Genomic DNA, 21249 nt, shown 5'->3' on the forward strand with positions numbered 1-21249 from the left:
GTGTATTCCAAAATTACGAAGACACAAAGAGAGAGGCGCACAAATGTGTGTATCGATAGAGATAAGGGAAGCACACACTTCAGAGGCTTTGTACACAGGGTACTCACACTTTAACACAGCACACCAGTGTGCTTGTGGAAACGTGCTGGCAATCAGAGCTGGCCAGCTTGCTCTCTCCGGCTAATCTTCAGTTGCTGCGGCTCTCCGATAAATGAACTGTCTGGTAGTGGTATGCTCACAATCAATCTCCAGGCTCAAGTTGGTTAAAATAAACTTAAAACTTTTATTGCACAGAGTTGACAGGCATATATAAACAAGTTTAAAATTGCTACGCGTTTCTCGGCCCTCCTGGCCGTTTCATCAGGCATATCAAATTAGTTTTAAAACCGGCTTTTTATTGCCGCCACTACCAAACATTTCCACAACCACACCCCTTTCCTGATGGGTGTGTACAGGTAAGTTGAACAACATAGGTGAATTCTTAAAGGAACATATCAGGACCTCTATTTGTTACAACAGTTTCGAGAATTTACAAAAAATCTATTTTTTTTGCAAACAAATTTGTCCTTACTTGAACTGTGTAATGTGATGTGAACATAATACTAATACTGATAATAACTTATAATGGTCATACCCCTGGTCTCATATCGGAGACCTTCTTTTTGGATGGGACCGAAATCCGACCAATCACAGAGCTGCATTTTGATAACTTCCATCTGACACACATAACAGTATAACGGTACCACCCATCTATCTAACATACTAACAACGAGGATATTTCTACTGTAGTCTCCTAACAGTTCTACATATGGATAAACACTTGATTGTGAATTATAATAACACCACTGGTCTAATATCGGGGACCCTTCTTTTTGGATCGCCCTTCAGTAGATACAGTATCGAACCAATCCCAGACTATATTCTGATGACTTCCATATAAAGTACATATTTGTGATTCAGTATTATAAACTGTACTGCCAATCTATTTTTCATACTTACAACGTGGATATTTCCACTTTGTTCTCCTAACGATTCTACATGTGGGTAAAACACTTGGTTCTGTGACTCCCTAAATCTTAACTAATACATCTAATATTGTGACTAATTACGGTTATATGATTATACTCTGATCTGACGATCTAGTAATGGATTAGTGAGGTCATGGTGATGTGTATTATTTTAATGGTTATATGATGTGATTGTGTGCTAATAAATACTTAATGTGAATGATGTGAATATTATTTAGGACATATGTGATTTGAGTGGATAGTCTATAACCATTCATCATATTCATACTTGTGATTATTAATTTTTTAAAATTTTTTAACATTATTGGCATATACGTCACGTGTTAATATAATTGTGTTGTGTACTATGTTATAAATTACATCATATAATGGAAAACTGATATATGGTTGTGAGGGCTTGATATGTGACTATGTGCTCGTATATGTTAACAAATTCGACATCGATTATTACAAAGTTTATGTGATATATATGCTAGTGGAGATGAATTGTGTGAGGCTAGGTCCGGTACCAAGGTGGATAGCATAATCAAAGTCTCCTAAGTGTGAAGCCCTTAATGTCCCTTTTGTGTTTCCCTAACCGGACAAGGGTTTTTTTTTTTTTTTTTTTTTTTTTTTTTTTTTTATATAGAGGTGAGTCACCTAAAATGCGGCCGAGTCTATTACCTCATTAAGGCCATTAGGAAAAAGTGTACCAAACCTATAGATCCAGTACGTTTCCCTTTGACGTAATTTGGTAAACCTGTTGTATCTACAAGAACTGGGGATACTTTCTAGAGGTGTTATGGTATAGGGACAAGTTTCTCCATTGTGCTCATGAACATAGTGTCTTGATACACTATGTTTCATGGATTTTTTCTTTATGTTTCGGCTATGTTCACTCCATCTTTTTCGGATATTTCGGATAGTGCGCCCCAAATACTGTTGTCCACATCTACATGATAAGACATAGACTACATATGAGGAGCTGCATGTTAGATGATTATTGATAGGAAAAATTTCCCCTGTAGTATGTGATTTAATTGTTTTGGTCTTATGTGTAATGTGTTTACACATGTGGCATCTAGTTTTGCCACATTTAAAAAACCCCCTTTGACCTGTTTGATAATTTGGTGTTGATTTTCCTCTACTTTTTTTCGAAATAACCACCTTACTGGGAGCTAGGGATTGTTTGAACGTAGGTGCTCGTTTGTATATTACGTTTGGTGCACTATGTAGATCTTTCTTCAAAATAGGGTCTTTTAATAATATTGGCCAGTGTTTTTGTAATACTTTTTTTATATGTTTAGCATTGGAGTTATATTGGGTCACAAAACAGGGTTGCTGAGGTTTCTCTAGAGCCTCATTATCTGCTATTGTAATTTTTTTCTTCATTTGGAGCATAGTGGGTCTATCCAATTTATATGCTTTTTCATATCCACTCATAATGATGTCCCTAGGGTAACCTTTTTCCTCAAATCTCTGGATAAGAATCTTAGATTGTTCACAAAATCTCTCTAATGAACTACAATTTCTTCTAATTCTGCAAAATTGGCTATATGGTATACTATTTTTCCATTGATGGTAATGGTTGCTATTGTAGTGAAGGAAATTATTGCTATCCACAGTTTTAAAAAATGTGGATGTGGCTATGTTGTGTTCAGTGTCCCATGCCAGGATTAGATCAAGAAATTCTATGGATTCTCGTTGTATATTAGAGGTGAACTGTATACCCATAGAGTTTTTGTTCAGATAAGAACAAAATAATCTGGCCTCATCCACTGTCCCCCTAAAAATAAAAATCAAATCGTTTATATAACGGCCATAGAACACCAGGTTTGCCTCCCAGTTCGAGTTATATATATAATTCTCCTCGAAATGTCCCATAAAGAGATTAGCAAAACTGGGGGCAAACCTGGTGCCAGTGGTCATTACTGTATTCCAAAATTGTTGTACTTTCACACATGGTCATATTAAGGGATTTAAGTCTTACACCTTGTCCACCTACAGATTAATGCAGTCCTAAGTGTTTTATATCTGAGTTGGAGAAGTGGCAATTTTTTTTACAGTTTTTTGAACTAATGGGTCCAATTTGTTGTAATGTTTGGGACTAATATTTACTTACCCAGTGTAATAGTTTATTATGAGCTTCCCATAATTCAGAGAGTAGTTTGTTTAACAATTGTAAGACACTTGGTTATTGGTCCCACACTAGTAACATGTTATCCTCATCTACTTTGGATAGTATGAATAATATATTCATTATATTTTTAGAGAAACAACTTGTATATAGGTGTCCCTGTCTGTACATATGTCCAAGAATATCTATTGCTGTAGTCATTTTTTTACAATAAGGTGTTAACATATTGGGGTCGATTTATCCATCTCACCAGAAACAGAAGTTATGAAGCAGAGGTCTAAAGAGGCCACGGACAGAAATCAACCCGATTGATTACGATCGGGTTGATTGACACCCCCTGCTAGCTGCCGATTTGCTGCAAATCTGCAGAGGGCAGCATTGCACCAGCAGTTCACAAGAACTGCTGGTGCAATGATAAATGCCAACAGCGTATGCTGTCGCCATTTATCGGTGTGCAGTGGACATGATACGCTATATCGTATCATGTCCGCTCTCACTATGATAAATATGTCCCATTGTCTTGCTTGTAGGCAAGTAAACCAAAAAACATACGATTAATTCCCAAGTGATTACACACCTTCTTCCATTCCATTGTTTTAGAGAAGTAAACATTTGCTGTAACACTAAGGAGCAATAAGGAGCCAAAAATAACAACACACAGTATATGCTACACATCATTGTTGCAGGAGGAGCCACTATAAGAAGCAAAATCACTAAAAATTAGATAAACAATATAACAGGAAAGTATAGACAATTTTTTCAAAGAATATGACTAATAATGACTGATTTATCAATTTAATTTTTAGGTACAGTAACAATTTAATTTATTACATGTGTGAGAATATATGATTTTGTTATCAATATTCTGATGACCATATTTTTTAAACCTGAATTGATTATTTTTAGAAACATATAAAGTGGTAATTTACAAAAACTTTAGCATCTAAACAAATAAATAAATGCACAAACAAATAAGAAACGGTAAAAAAAAAGGGTTTTCAAGCTGTCCATAGTCTAAAAATCATGCAAAAAATTATCAAAAATTGATTTCTGAAAGACTGCATTATCACTTTTTTTTTTACGTCCCCATGCAACATATAGGGTTGTTATTAATAGGTCACAAATGCATTTGAAAAGCTATTTATAGTGGTTGGTTTTATAGTGAATTTAATTGTTTTTTAATGTACAAAATATGCATAAATACAGGACTTCTGATCAATTTTAATTAGGGACAAATTAAAGAGATATTGTGTTCCATTTATCAAGCTGCCATTGCAGATTCTGAGCCCTAGCAATGCAGAATTGCATGGGCGTGCCTCACACAATTGGCTGTGCAAGAGCAGGGGGCAGGGTTGAACAAGCATTTTCTTGTGCAACAATACCTGTGGGCAGTAGATATTGTCCATATGGCCAAGATGCCTGATAAACAGGTTCCTGGGAGCTAACCTTGTCCGCCCAGAATTTGATAATTGGATGCCTTTGTATTGAATACCCCTTTAAGTAATAGTCATCAACTGATTTTTATTTGTAGAGCCATTTATATAATTTAGGACATTTTATACAAAAAGTATAATAATAAGGTGCGCCTAATATATGTCAAATAAAATAAATAATAAGAGAGGACAAATATAAAATGTTAAAAATGTATTAAGAATCAATTGGAAGGAGGGTGTATCTAAATAGACATAGAGAAAAATAGGGTATATTTCTGATAATGTTAAATAGGGTATATACCCCCAAAAAACAGGGTATCTGATGGGAATAAGACATTTTGCTGTATTATATGGATAAAATGTGACAGAATTGATCTGATGAAACGGCCAGGAGCTAGCGGCCGAGAAACGCGTTATTAGCTCAAATAAAACCACTTTCATATCGCAATTGGATTGTTTTTAACTTTTTATATTATATTCTTGCCAAACCACCCTCTACTCCTTTTTACCAAACTTTGAAGCCTTGAGCCGTTCTTATTATAACACGGCTATCGGAACATTACGGAGCGACTTTGCTCAGTTTGGCAATCTATCACAGGATCTCTACTCCCGATTTCCTTGCCGACAATACATTTGGAGAGAAAAAATCGGAGCTCTGCTGTGAGGACCTGATTCCTGTGGAGCACGGCTCTACCACAACTGGGATTTCCCCTGTGGTTTCCTGACAGCCAGATCGCATTGATTGCCAGCGTACTGACTGCTGTTTAAATGTCAGCCTGCCTGTTTGCACTTTTTTGACTAAAAGTGCCACCATCCTTGTGAGTACCTTTTCACCGGACACCGCTACACTGCTTTATACCTTGTTTAGAGTTATTCACACCATGAGGCGCTCTCTTTTCTCCTTTGCCATTTATATAATTGTACTTTTTTTTTTTTTTTTTGTTACCAGTGTAATAAGACTTTAATGAAGTGCCACAATATTCAAGCTGGATAGCCTGTCATTTGCCCATTTCATCTCCGGCCTTAAATTGGGTGGGATGTGTCTGTGCTTTAAATGTTCAAATAAAGCTTTGCCGTTTTAAACTGCTTTTGTTAGCCCTTAAGCAGTGTGTGTGCAGATACCTCCTGCCATTTACTTTGATATTCTGCAACTATGCAAAAATATATTTTTTCAAATCTTTGCATTCCTAATGGTTACCAAGGGGAAAATGAGGACAAAACACTACATGAACTAAATTTCTTACTTTAAAATGCATTAGGAGTTTAAATACTACTGACCTTTGCTACAATAATTATTTAGCTATTATGTGTAATATAACGTTATATAAAGGTTATAGAAAATGTTATTTTAGTTGCATTCTTCATTTTAAACATATATATGTGTGCAAGGATTTTAATCCAAGGACTTTTATAACACAAAATGGATGACAATTAAAAATATATAAATGACTTATTGAACAGAACAAGAAATTATGAGAAAACTTTGGGGAAAAGGCTTTGATCATAGTCAGGGATGAATGGATAAAACCAGGCATGGAGACTGTCTTTTTTTAAAATAACAATTGGAAAACTATTGCAAAAAAAGTGAAAAAATAAAAACAATTTTAAAGGTTAAAAGTCTTTTTTTTTTTTTATAATATACTTGGATTTTAAATGGCATTATACAAGCCTTGAAAGATTTGAAAAATAGATTGAAAAGTACAATATGTGCTCAACCAACATTCTTGCTTGTCTGATTTGCTGTATTGTGCTGATGAACACAATTACGTTCTACCTTCTTGCACCTCCGGGAAAAGAAAACATATAAGTGCAAGGTTGTTGACCCATGCAAAGGTAATATATTATGAACCTATTTATCAAAATCAACTTACTTTGAAAAGATACATATATTCTGTTGGTAGGAATATATTGACATTGCAGTTTGAATAAACATTTTGACATTTTATAGTACTCAAATATAATAAAACCCAACTTACATATTACCACAGTCACCAGTTACAAATGTAACAGTACAATTATTACAGAGCTGAATATAACTAAGGCTCTTAAAATATTTTCTTAAAAAAATATTGCTTTCTCCAGTCCTCAAAGACCTTCATTCTGAAATGTTAACATTCTCCACAAATCTCATAAAATATACAGAAAATATTAAAGAGACATAATATAACTTTTTTCATGGATATCCATGTTCTATTAATTAGTTGGAGGTGGCAGTTTTGATTGCAAGTGCACCCACCACAAGCATGATATTACAACTAATCAGAGTTAAAAATACTAAACATCCACAAAAGCCAGAGTACAAAAAAATCATATCACCAAATGTACAAAGATTTTAAATGTTAGTTGCCATAAGCAATAATGTAAAATAGATAACATAGTCTATGATCCCAATGATCGACAGGGAAATTGACAGCATATTGCTGCCCGCTAGCCGTGATGACGGGCGGACAGGGACAAAGATGTCTGTCTCTGTCTGTCCGGCCCATCTTAAATGGAGTCCAGTGGCTTTAGTCTGTAAGTAATAGATTTGCAACAAAATAAAAAAAAGTGCATCAAACAGTGTTTCAGTGAATCATCATTGAATTTTCTTGCTTTGATATAGATGGACTTATACTCACAATTAGTGGAACCCTATTTGGAGATGTAAAATGCCTCAAAGTTTCTCATCTAATTAGCTCCAAAACTTCAATGAAAGATGCGTCCTCCAAAAAAATTGTAAAAAAAATAAAAATAAATTCTTGTTAAAGACTAAAAAGATTTAGAAGCAGTGAATTTAAAATTATTGCAACATGTTTCACGACTGCAATACAAACAGGCTGCTTCCTCTGCTTGGGTAAGAGAGAATATGTCCATCTTTGCAGAAATAAAACAAATTCAATAAAGTTGCTATCAACACACACAAAGGGCAAGATTACAAGAAGCGCGTTATAAGTTTTCCATGAGGGATGTGGTCTTTTCGCAATCAATTTCCATTGCGCTGGTATTACAAGTCTTGAAAAAATTGTGATTGCAAGCGCACAATCGCCTTTCACGCAACAATCCTTTTGGCGCACAAATAGCTGTAGTTAACAGCTTTGCTCAACAAAAAAGTTTCACAAAACCCTTAAAAAAATACATTACAAAGTACAGTTACACTCATATTAACACTGTCTAATAACAAAAATATTGCACACAAAAGTTATAAGGGCTCAAAGATACGAGATCTCGGGTGTTAGAAAAAAAAGCAGACACAGGGATTTTACATTGACATACATACACATACATAGAGAAACATGGATTTATATGTATAGAGATATGTTTAACTATGGAGATAATGAAAATATTTTACATTACAATCTTATGCACATTAAACAATATCTCAGATGTATTTTCAAAGAGATTTTTGCATATAGATCTTGAGATATCTAGATATATATATATATATATATATATATATATATATATATATATATATATATATAAATTCAGATACTTATCTCGCAATAAATAGACATATCAGTCTAAAAATCATCACATACATAGATAAATATTTATTTAGAATTAAATAGAACAAATCCGGGGGGAGGAGCCAACCACCACCAAGACAAGACGCACATCTTAGGAGCTCCTGCTCTGTACAACGTTTATAAAGGCTTTAATACCAATTATCATCTTTTGTTGGAGGTGTTTGGGGAGTACTGACTTTTTATTGCAACCTGAGAACTCCACTACAATTATTAAAGGTCTGCAACCCAGTCTTTCCAGCTTGTATCAGCCTGAAACAAAGGCGCGAAAATCATGGCCGCACTTTTATAGAGACAGATAACTGATTTACTGCAACACCATAACCAAGCCCTCCTTGATGCAGTGGATGCAGCTTTTAAATTTCTTACCGCTCAGGCCGCTCTATCAACTACCCTAACTACTTGTGAGCAGGAGCGTGATGACACGGAGGGTACATCAGGTCCCCGGCAGCCGCCATCTTTGACTCCTGAACCGGCACTTACTCTCTCATGCTATGATCCGGCGGCGGCTGCAAAAGAAACCACTATCCCAGATGTAAAACGGGAGTTAGGCGCTGTCTTGTGTGGCCCGCAACTGGATATACTCCACAAGCATCTAAGAGCATCACCGCAGGCAGGCACACTTCAGTGCGCTAAAGATTGGTTGTGGGCGTGGGGACTGTGCCTGACTCCTAACTACCAGCCATCTTACCGGAGCTCCTTTGAGTCTCACAGACCGCTCGGCAACATCTATATAAGGTGGGATGAAAGGTTACGTGCTTCCTCTAGCTTCAGGCAGGGCATAGGCTAAGCTGGCCTTTGTTGTCCTGCTCAACCTTCTTTATTATGGAGCAGCCTGGCCCCGAATCTGTGTCGCTACACCATTGAACTCTCCTATTGCACTTCATTCTAGAAAACTGTCTAGTTATACTCCCTGGTCTCCGCAGCTAACTCATGATGAGTACTGGACACTAGTTTTACCATTATGTCTAGATGTTAACTATGCACTAAGTTTTTACAGTTGAGGATTGTTACTCTTATTTATAAAAGTATATACTCTCTAAAGTTTTTATAATAAGTACTCTATCAGGCTCTGTTGCCATATTTAGCTTAGCTGAGTTCATGGACCTATACTTAGGATGACTGCTACGAGACTGTCTTCACTCATCAATTTTGATGTGATGGGTTAATCACAAAGAGGACTGTAATATGTGGGCATCACCATAGTTATTGATTGTTTATAATATTTCAAATCTCAAGGGAAATATGTGCCTTTTTGTGTTTTGTTCTTTTTTACTGCTCTTCCCATCTAATACCATTTTGATAATTCAGACCTTTATTATTATTACTCTGTCTGAGAAACGGTTCCTTATTATACACTGTCTTATCAATGCTCACCGATTCATTCTAAATGTGTTGCTATATACTGTGGGCAGGTCATGTCTTACATATTTTAGTGTTTGAATTAACTGTTACAGGTGTGCACTTTCTTATCTTTGTAGGCTCCTTACTGTTTACTGGTACTCATAATGCTCTAAACTGAACCTACATGGTGCTCTCATAATTGCTGATCTCTACATTTTACGCATATGTTTGGTGTTTGGGTGCTGTTTTTAGTTACAACTTATTGCTGCCAGCGGCCGGGGCAGCTTGTTGTCTATAATCCGCAAAAATACAGCTCCACAGACAAGCTTCAGTCATAGTCTCTCTAGGCATGTTTCTACCGCTGTAATTATAATGGTTATATAGCCATAGCAGGAGCAAGCGACTTAAATGCTAACTCTATGTGAATTTTTAGGTAGGCGCACAGTAATTATGTTTCCTATTCAAGTTTGTGTGATAAGCAGACCTCGAACACTACAGGATGACCTGTCTTCTAGTACAGGCTGGACCTGCGCTAATCCCTTGATATTTAGCTCCTTGCTCCTATATTTTATTTGACAGAGCTACATAACCCCTGGTATTAAAAATTACCCTGAATTCGTGGGATTCATTGAGCAGAATATAGTTTGGAAAGGCACAATTCTCTGACAATTTTATTTGGGTTAGACTTGCAGACTACGATATCATTTAACTTGGTGTCCCCCTTGGGCCTTATAGGATTGCCCAGTATATATTCCGTATAACTATATAACTACCTAATGTCGAAGCTATTACCTTAAGCTCTCAAAGCTTCTTTATGCAGGACATAGCATTGACCTATCATATAAATAACCTGCTCTTATTTACCCTCTAATAACCCATGAGCCCTCGCTACTCTCAACACAGACTTTGAGGCCTGCTCATGTACTTAGACTATCATTTTCACTCTATCACCTACTCCCCCCATCCCCCCCTCCCATTTTAATGTACTTCCTAAGATAGGAAGGCTAAATACGCGGCTTATCTTGCCAATGCCGCACCTCCATAACTTTTAATTTCAATATTACCTACTTAGTATAACTTTCAACATTTCCTACAAATTACACATACTAAAATAGTATTCCTTCTCTACCTTGAGTTTATATTTCAGCTTGGCCCAATAGCGGCCTATTGAGTTACAGAATAAAGGCTCTAAGTTTATTTGATGCGCATGATATAAAATATTATAAAATCGAGGTTTATCACTCGAGATCTATTAGTGGTCTCTCAGGTTTGAAATCACCTTCTTTTACCCAAATATCTCTGTTTATGTTAGAAGGTTCAAGAGAGACCTACAGGATCATTAAGAAGGACTATAGGTAACAGGCACCCTATTTACATATTGTCCATACGGTACACATATTTTGTATTGTCAGTACTCCTTGTAAAACTGTTATTTTTCCTTATGTGACATGAGAATCTGTTTTTGCAATGTTGTATGCCTTTAAATGAACCTCGAATAAAAAAAAATAAAAAAATAAAATAAAAATAAAATAAATAAATAGAACAAAATCCCATTGCAAAAACAATATGGAATCTGAAATATTCACATTTTCATGTACACTGTTCGAGGAGAATATGTCATGGGCTTTGCGCAACAGATTAGGGTTTTTGTGTTTTTTCTATTTGTCTTCTAAATTGACTTCTAGTCTTTGGTCAAGTTTTTAATTCTTGGAGTATAGAAACTAGTGCTACAAGGGGAGGAGAAATAGAAATTGATTTCCCCATAACATAGATCTCTTTATTTCCAATAGTTTTTATTAATATTGTTAATTGGTTACACAATAAAGATTTGCATCTTAACGTTTTTTACTTAAATATTCCACATTTTACTTTGTGTACAATTCAATACAGTGGAATGTAGCTGTATCCTGTAAATTGTATTTATATGAAAATAAGGAACACAGGTTTGATTGTGTGCATGGGATCTCCCCTAAAACTGTTAAATTCTATATGACATTACAAGGGGTAAAAAGAAAGGATAGATAGTTTTTTCTCATGTTTTGATATTTCTGCAATTATTAATTAATTATTAATTGTTGTGTAATCATGTTCATTCTATTTGCATCAATTCACTTCCTCATTAGACTTGGCTCTAAAGTATTTTAAGTGATCTCTATTTAAGTGGCTGCATGTTTCCGATTAACGCTGTGTTCCAAACTCCTGCCTGATTCTGGATTCTTCTGTTTGCTGCTGGGTACCTGATTGTGTTTGATTACTATTTCTGACCCTAAGCTAGCTCTTTGACTTTGCTTTGGTTATGGAGGACTGGTTCTGTCTATAGGTTTGAGGTTACCTTCTGGGTTAAATATAGTTTGTCCCTTGGCTTGTGTTTTGAATGAAATCATGCTACTACTAATGTCTGAAGTATATCAGAGTTCAGGATTTAACCAACCTACAAGTGTGAGATCTTCTTATGTCTGCAAGTGTGATCTTCTTTTGTCTCTGTGTCTGTTTCTGGTTCTACTTTATCTGTTTCCTTGGGTTTATGCAAGTTTTGTTATTTAAAAAAATGATTTCAACTATACAATTGACTTTATAATAAAACCAAGGACAATGTTGTTTATTAACGTGAAATGATCATGCATAATAATGTTAAAGGGACACTGAACCCAAATGTTATCTTTCATGATTCAGATAGAGCATGCAATTTTAACTTTCTAATTTACTCCTATTATCAAATTTTCTTCATTCTCTTGATATCTTTATTTGAAAAGCAAGAATGTAAGTTTAGATGCCGGCCCATTTTGGGTGAACAACCTGGGATGTTCTTGCTGATTGATGGATAAATTCACCCACCAATAAACAAGTGCTTTCCAGGGTGCGGAACCAAAAATTGTCTGGCTCCTTAGCTTAGATGCCTTCTTTGTCAAATAAAGATAGCAAGAGAACAAAGAAAAATTGATAATAGGAGTAAATTAGAAAGTTGCTTAAAATTGCATGCTCTATCTGAATCAACATAAATTAGGCACACTTTTCTACATATCTAAAATCTAGAATTTGAAAGGTTCAAAAATCTGGAAAGCCAAAATTCAGGTGTCAAATTGCCCCAATTATTATTATTATTATCGGTTATTTGTAGGGCGCCCAAAGATTCCACAGCACTATAAACCCAATGCAAGGTACAGGGGATATTTAAAGCAGTCAAATGCATTAAAAAAACATTTGTGGGGACTTCCGGTAGGCGGCTTAACAAGATGGCCACAGCTCCACAACGCTCCGTGCGCTTGTGAATGCAAAGTGGCTAGATCTACAGCCATCCATACCTCCCTGGGCAATTATTGTGTCCGGGAAAACCACAGGATCAGGGTATCACAACTCCTGGCCTCCGAGAAGGCACTTAAAAGTTAAACTTAGCCGTTAAGCATGCAGATGTGCCTGCTCCGCTTAACAAGATGGCGCACATTACTGAAGCCCTAATTGATGTTTTTGCACCACTACTGGACTCCCTAACGGCAGCTATGGGGGAACTTCTCTGTGAAGTGAGAGAGTGTTGTGTTCCTGAACAGGTTAAGGTAACGACTCCTATCTGTTCAACTGAGCTGCGCCAGATTTCACTTGCCGATTGTGAAGCAGCCACCCTGGAAACGGACACTATAACACTGGTGCAGGAAACAAGCATCCCTGACCTTCTACTCCAGAGGAAGTACCGGGCTATGCCTGACAAACACCGGATCACAGGATTCTTGGCACTCAGTGAAAATGCGGACGCTAGCTGCTTTGTCACCGGTACCCCGAATCAACCCCGGTACTACTCTTATGCCGGCCACGTGTCACTGAGCCAAGTTGTCAGAGCCGAACAATGCCTTGGCCAGGGGGAGAGGAACAGCAGCGCAATCTCAGAGACTACTGTCACATACGGCGATACTGGGACCCACACTGCACAGCAGATTGGTCAAACTACAACTACATTTGCTTTACCGCAAGTTACCCCTCTTCTATGGGCCCGGAAGCTGGACTCAAGATGGGACAGTTGCCCTTCAGGATCATGGTTAAATGACTCACCACAACATACCACCGCACTGCAAACCCCACGACCGGTCTCGGGAGGGGGCAATTGCCCTTTAAGTATACTGCTGTTCTTGACTCAGGCTGTGAGGCGGGTCCCCCTACCGCCGCAAAAAAGCTGTTGTTTTCTGGGACAAGGGTATCAGGCAACACCCCGGGCTGGAGTCGGGTAATCGGTTTCTTGCTTATGTCTCAGCTGACTATAGGTCAAAACAACCTTAAGAACTGACTCCCTCGCTCAACCTCTATGTTACGGCAATATACCCAGCATCTTTGACTATCCAAATATAATTGCCCAACTACACCAAATATGTTAACATGTGGAATTGGCTGAGATGAACACTTATGACAATACCGACAAATGCATGCTTTGGGGCCGTATAGAAACACCATGCTAACAATCAATTACAATTCACTTGACATTTATCATAATATGTTTATTTCCATATATTTTACCAAAACCTGGGATATATATGCCTGCCTTAGTTATAAAAAGCTCTGTCTCACACATTTCCCGCAGACCCACAAAACGACACTTTTGATTATAACAGCAAGGGACTCTTAATATGAACTACTACATTAGCAGCAACACTGCAGGTTCTGTCGTCTCCAACTACTGTGGGATGAATGAACATCTGCCCCAGCAGTTTACGTGGGGGCCTCGATGTGAACCCTCGCTCACAAATACCAGACGCTATCTCAGCCTTAGGAGATTTGTTTAAATGGAACTGTAGATATAGAGACTATAACTCCCTTTGGCAAACGCCTGGCAGTAAATGATCGGTCTCCAACCAGTATATCTACTGCTATGTGCTGTTATTGGGTAGTGTGGGTTCTCAATTCCGGCCCTGTTGGCCACTGGTTTTGTTTTGTTTTATTATGTTGTAACATCCTTTTTAAGGGGAAAAGGAAAACCTTGACTCACACCACAACCCCAAGAATCCCCTGCAAATAATATGAATTTGTAGGGCATAGATAGTCCTAGGCATCCTCATGGCAGCTTCTAATTCTTATGGCATAAGCGCACATTATATTTAACTTTCACTCTCTAAGTCCCATTGGGATGGTACTTGCCATGGGAGAAATATCACAATTAACTTTTGCTGCATGTCTGTCAAAATGGCACATATTTCTAAATTGTCAATATGTCTCACACTCTTTGACTGAATGCTTTCGGATATAACTCAACCATATGGACTCTTCTAACCTGTATGGTTTAGATAATGCTGGACATCCCCATGGCAGCTTCTGACTTTTATAACATAAGCGTACATTATATTTGCACTAACTTTCACTCTAAGTCTCATTGGGATGGTACTTGCAATGGGAGAAATCTCACAATTAACTCTTGCTGCAGGTCTGTCGAATTGGCACATATTTCCAAACTGTTAGTGTGTTACACCCTCTTCTGAATGAATGCACTTCTGAAAGGATGTTTTTGTTTGTTTTGGTTTGTTTTTTGTGCTCCTTACTTAAAAGCATTGGGATCATGGTTATCTCTGATGCTCAGGCACACCAAGGCTCTGTTAGATATGGTCATCCCCTTTGGCCCACGTATACCTTTGTAGGATTTCTAAAATCCCTGTAACCATGTCTTGTCTCTATCAAAAGCTACTATTATTATCCCGTTAAGAGACAGGGTTTTACTGCATTTCATCCTCACTTCTGTCTGCATGGATCTGAGGTTGGTTAATCTATTCTCATTAAGTCCTTACTAACTAATACATTAGTGCACTGGTCTCATCACTTGAAGTATAGAGCAAATTATACATTCTATAAGAACCACTATTTCTCCCCAACTTATTTGTACATATGCCTTGGCATAGGAAATACTACAATAATCCTTCTGGTACTATGCACATTTCCCCATTCAATTCAATTTCATTTAACTTAATTTGATTTAGTAATGTTAGTTTTAGAGTTAGGTTTATTTTTATTTTGTTATTTTATTGTTATTTATGATGTTTAGTTGTCTTAGTTTATAAAATAACAAAACTCCCAACGTCAAGGTGCATATGCATATCATATGGATGTCACTTAAATCTGTTGAAAATGCTTACAGTTCTCACTGTAAATGTGATTATCACATTCTAATGTATCTGATAATGTATCTATCAATCTTGTAGACCCTTCAAACACCCTGCGAGGTGTATTGTTGGATTTATTTCACCATTGTACCTTGTGTTGGTAATAAAAAAATAAAAAAAACATTTGCGGGGGGGGGCTGGGCGGAGCCAGCAAGGGAGTCGACTGGTTGCAGGGAAACTTAGCTCCTGTCTCACATTTGAAAAATAAGACCCTTATAGACCCCAATACCCCAAATAGATCCTATATTTGGCAGCACATACCTGCATTTACCCCACCTCAGTATTAATCTGAAGTTAAAAACATCAGCCAACTCGACTAAGGAGATTACGCAACTCCAGCAATGACTGGAGGCATTTCAACTGGCTTCAAAATTCAAAGTCAATGACCCAGCACACAACGACCCCTTATGCCAGCCACTCAAGAGACCCACTCCAGTCTCTGAAATATCAATCCAAAGAAATCCAAAAGGAGTAGCAGCAAAAATTTGTGTTTATTAGACACAACACAACATTGTCAGCAACGTTTCGGTATTGCTACCTTATTCATGCTAAACATCATACTCAATTGATTCTATTTATACCTTAACACCACTAGGTGGCGCTGCACATGCAGCTTCCTATTAACCCTTTATATACAAAATTTGTTATATTTCCAAACAATTAAAAACAATAATACAATGTATTCATTAGGATCTAGTTACAATCATAATAACACATATAATACAATGTATTCATAGAATCATATTACAATCTCAATAACAGACTTATATACAGATAGATAACAGCTTATAGGAAAACAGACATATCTAGATCCTTATTTAACCCATTTGGTTCCATAGTGCCTAGTTTCCAAATCCAAAAGCACTCTCTCTGTTTAAGGAGGAGTTCTCTATTACCTAACTTTCTTGGCATTAATATTTTCTCAATAATTTGAAAACGCAATTGCCCAATTGAATGGCCCTTTTCCACAAAATGCTGTGCTACTGGTGCTTTTAAGTTCTTAGTTCTAATGGAGCTTTTATGTTCAATTATCCTATCTTTGATAGTTCTAGTCGTCTCACCGACATAGCCCCGCCCACATGGGCATTTAATTAAGTAAACTACATAGGTGGTTAAGCAAGTGTGAAAGCCATTAATTTTAAACTTTTTTCCAGTGGTTGAACAAATATGGGCCCTTTGGTCATGTTATTGCAGCATGAGCATCCCAAACAGGGAAAACAACCCTCATTCTTACCTTTGATGTATTTTTGTTTTAATTTGATGTTTGTCCCAATGTCTGCTCTAACTAGTTGTTGTTTTAAATTAAAACTTTGCTTATAAGCTGGCATAGGTAAATTTTTAAATTCCTTAATTTGGGGGTTACATTCTGATAATATTGACCAATGTTTCCTCATAATGCGTTGGATTTGGTTAGACTGGGAATTAAATTCAGATACAAATATTAGGCGCTCCTCTTTATTAATTTATCAATAAACTTTCTCTAGGGACTGATAGCGCGTAATTAATTTCAGCTTCTAATATATCTGATGGGTATCCTCTCTTAGTAAATCTGTCAGCCATTTCTATCATTCTTGTTTTTAATAGATTATCATCAGTAATAATTCTGCGGGCTCGTAAAAATTGACTACGGGGGAGGGCCTTAAGGAGAGATCCAGGATGAGCACTATCAAAGTGCAATAAACTGTTTCTATCTGTCTCCTTCCTAAACAGATCTACCTTCAGCTCTCTTCCATTTTTAATAATCCTAGTGTCAAAAAAGTAATGTCACTTTCACTCCAAGTCAACTTGAATTTTATATGACCAGATGCTCCATTTATGTCTTCCACAAACTTCAATAGGGATCCAACGTCGCCCCACCATATCCCAAAGATATCATCGATATAGCGCCACCAACAGGCGCCATACCGATGAAACCTAGGATTGGAAAAGATAAATTTCTCCTCGAATACATTCATAAAAATGTTAGCATAGTTTGGGGCGACGTTGGACCCCATTGCAGTACCCTGTATTTGTAGGAAATACTCATCTCCAAATAAAAAATTGTTACAATAACTGGCTTTACAGCTCTGTGGGGCTGATCCCGGATCCCTTGGAAATCCCCTATGAACTCCGCTAACTTTATCCTCCAATACAGACGCCTTAAGAACTGAGGACTTATATGTAGTACCTAGGGAGGTTTCTTTTAATCTAACCCAATAGACAGCTCTGGGTCCGTGGGGAAGCCCGCAAAAAGCCGACATCTTGCCTCTCAGCTTCATAGGCAACACAGAGGGCTGTGTGGACTGTAATCGCTGCCTGACTTACCTGGGCCGCCTCTTAGTTCTGCCCGCTCTTCAGCATCATACCGGGTAACTCTGGCAACACAAGGGGACACCTACACAAAAGAAGCTTTTTCCTCGCTATAGCAATACAGAAGCCGATAGCCTTGCAACATACAGGTGGCAATCCCTGGACCGCACTCATTCAGCTGAGAGCCATTAAAGGAGGGACACGCAGCCATACCCATGCTGCTTGCAGTGAACACATCCCTCGTTACGGAGGAGAGTTACGGAGGAGAGTATATCCCATCCTCACAGTGCCTAAAAAGAAGATCATAGTACACGATTCCTGTGATCCTGCACAGACAGCAGCCATAAAGACTGCAGACATATTTCAAACACCTTATATACATAAAGTAAGTGCGCAATACACTTAATACAAACCCGCACCGAGCGCTGTGTCCCCTATAACCCTCTAGGCTCCTGGGACTAATTGATATAGGGGATTTAAGAGACTGCTGGTGATTTATAGAAAACCCTACCTTATAGAAAGAGCCCATATTTCCCAATCAAGAGGAAATAATTGACATTCAACCCTTGACAACCCCCACAGAGGCCTACAGCCCTTTAATTTTGGGGGAGCTCTATGCATCAATAACATCATACAGGGCATATAATTACTATCCCGCTCCAACACTTAGTGAGGTCAGTTAACCCCTCTATAAGTTCCCAAGCTATTGTCCTCCTATCAGACGCAACAATATAAAGGGCAACAGCACTAGCAATACACTGGAAATATCCCCTATAATATACACACTTAGAGGATGGCGAGAAGGCAATTTGTCCTCTTCTGATTCTCTCATCTGACATTCCTATTTGCCCTCACCGTTAGTACCCAATATACTCGCCTGCAACTCAGGGGGAAACCTTAGACCCCCTTAAACTCAGAGCCTTAGCCCGCCTACATCCTATTCTGCCAAACCTAATTGGAGGTGCTAGTCTACTCTCTCCAATATATTATGTCCTAAGAGTCCTCACTACAACTTTGACTCCCAGACTCATAGTCTGATTGTACTTTAGAAACAGTGACCCCCTCCTCCCTTTCCCGCTGCTCCGTGTAGTAAGCGGGTCATAACCACTTCCCTTTTCCCCACTTCGCCTTCTCTTAGAAGTAAATTTTTGGGACTTCCTTACTACTTCCCAGCAATCTCCCATATAACTCTAGGAACACATTACACCTCCTCGACACTAAAGTTTTCTAGTAGCTGCTCCTGTTTGCTCTAGAACCAGAAACAATGCAGGGCTAAAGGCCCGTAAATAGAGGTGCAGAAGTGCCCCCTATGGGTCCCATTCTAATTAAGGAAACTACTATAAGCTATCTACATACTTACCACGCATTGCATCACTTAGTCCTGAAGTCCTCCAACAACTACAGCATAATGGCAAATACAATGAGGAGAAAACAAAAACCCCAGGAAAACCCCAAGAGAACCTTAACGGACCACTTTCATAGTAAACATGCCTCAGACCTGGAACTCTCAGAGGATGACTCCAGAGATTCAACCACATCCTTCAACAGAAACACAAAGACAGACACCTCACACAAGGACCGCACTGCTCTCTCTCAGTCAACGTTTTTGGATACTATCCAAGCCCTGTCTGATAAGATGGACACTCATTATACTTCCCTCCGTCAGGAGTTCAGACAGTCAGTTGCTGAATTAAAGCGAGACATTTCGTCTGTAGGAGAACGTACCAAAACTTTAGAGAGGAAACACGAAGATCTCTCTGTGGATCACTCCAATCTCCTAGCCTGCTCCCAAAAACTCGCAATACATATCACAGATTTGGAGAGCAAGCTAGAAGACCTCGAGGACAGGTCACGCTGCAACAACTTGAGAATACGAGGAATCCTGGAGTCAGTTGATACAACAGAGCTCATGGATTATCTTAACGGGCTGTTTAAAGAGCTACTAGGTACGCCCCAGTCACAAGATTTATTGATTGACAGAGCGCAGAGCCCTACGCCCCTGAAATTCTTCCACGGATACCCCCAGAGATGTTATTCTGAGACTTCACTACTATGCAACCAAGGACAAAGTGCTCAGAGCATCCTTTGCTAACAAATCTCTTAATGACCCGTACCAAAATGCACAGATATTCCCGGACCTATCTCAACATACTCTTGCTAAGAGAAAAACTTTCCAACAATTTACCCGAACCCTCCGCCATAACAACATCAAATACAGATGGGGATTCCCTGTGAAAATCTTTCTACAACATCAGGATCATTCTTATGTCATCTCTTCTGATGAACAAGGCATGTAGTAGTGAGACTTCACTACTATGCAACCAAGGACAAAGTGCTCAGAGCATCCTTTGCTAACAAATCTCTTAATGACCCGTACCAAAATGCACAGATATTCCCGGACCTATCTCAACATACTCTTGCTAAGAGAAAAACTTTCCAACAATTTACCCGAACCCTCCGCCATAACAACATCAAATACAGATGGGGATTCCCTGTGAAAATCTTTCTACAACATCAGGATCATTCTTATGTCATCTCTTCTGATGAACAAGGCATGAAACTTCTTCACACACTAGGTCTCTCTTCTCCGCAGGAACCAAACCATAAACCTAAAGACACGACTGAATCTGTCAACGCTTCAGCTCCGGCCTGGAGCCCACATTCTTCTTCAGCTGAACAACATTCGAAGAGACAAGAATAAATTAATCTGATGTTCTATAACTAAGAACATATACCAACACCTTCCGGTTGAAAAGAACAGGAACTTCATCATGCAGGAATTACTGGAGCTCACAGACGGGTACTTGACTTACCCTTACCTAGCTCTTATACATTCCCCCACATGGTGCAACAGACATCCTCCTATGGTCTTAACAGCCATACTCTTCTCTTGGTGGATGTTGGGCATCTTCAGCCTTTAACCTCTGACATCCACGAACCACCATGATTCCCTCTGACAGGTAATGTTAAATTTATTCTCATCACTTCATCAAGACATTCCACCTTTATAGGGAGCACTTTCACTCTCTCATATCTAACTAATTACGTAGATTAGTCTACATCCACCATAAAGGAACTGCTTACTTATATTCTGAGATAGAGAAGACAAATAGTTTAACATTTACTATAATATTATTAACAGTTGCTTTGTACCGTTTGTTTCTAGGTTTGATGTTTAACCAAAATGTTCCCATGTATCTTACAGTTAGGATAATATGTTGCCACCTCTACATCCAGTTGTTGTAATACCTCTTCAGGGGTTTCACATATTTCATGCCTCCCCCCCTTTTGTATTCTTAGATACCCCCTTCCTCATTTTACCCAAATACATAGACTCTTCTTGAGAACATCTGACCCAGATGTGGTAAAGTTACTTACCCTCCTCTATACGCTCCTGTTTCTTAG

The sequence above is a fragment of the Bombina bombina genome, chromosome 1 (assembly GCF_027579735.1).
Source record: "Bombina bombina isolate aBomBom1 chromosome 1, aBomBom1.pri, whole genome shotgun sequence".
Lineage (NCBI taxonomy): Eukaryota > Metazoa > Chordata > Amphibia > Anura > Bombinatoridae > Bombina > Bombina bombina.